Genomic DNA, 571 nt, shown 5'->3' with positions numbered 1-571 from the left:
CCAGGGCATCCAAATGACAGGGAGCACTCGCGGGTTGGCGGTCGGGAGCGCGTAGGTCTCGCGGTTCGTTGGCCAATCCACTCCCAGCCGGATGGCATAGGTAAATGTAACATCGGAGCCCTTCTGCCCGACTCAATTGGGTGTATAGCTCAGAGGTAGACCAGCTGACTGCAGATCTGCAGGTCCATAGTTCAGTTCCGTGTGTGCCCTAGAGGGAACTTACCGACGGGTGTTGAATCACCAGCGCGTGGGCGTTGGTACAGGGGACAGCCAGGAGTTGAACCCGACCATCTATATGCTGAGGCGGTACTCTTGGCAGTGGTCGGACATTCGAGAACGTCAGTGCCGAGTACCCTCCAAACGGCAGCCACCGATCCAACACGCACGGCGGCAGGTGGGCCCACAAAGAAATTGCCCACAAAGACCCCTTGCCGCCAGCCCTGTTGGGGGCTGTGCCAAACGTAAAGGGGCAGTCGCGGGCTCGAGCCCCGCACTCGGGCCCCACAGACGGAACCTGTGTATCCTCACCACCCGTTGCATTTTGCGCTCGGAACTGTTGCAGGAGGGCGCT

The sequence above is a fragment of the Gregarina niphandrodes genome, assembly GCF_000223845.1.
Source record: "Gregarina niphandrodes unplaced genomic scaffold scaffold00086, whole genome shotgun sequence".
NCBI classification, from domain to species: domain Eukaryota; phylum Apicomplexa; class Conoidasida; order Eugregarinorida; family Gregarinidae; genus Gregarina; species Gregarina niphandrodes.
The sequence above is the reverse complement of the archived record's forward strand: the minus strand, read 5'-3'. Positions refer to the sequence as shown.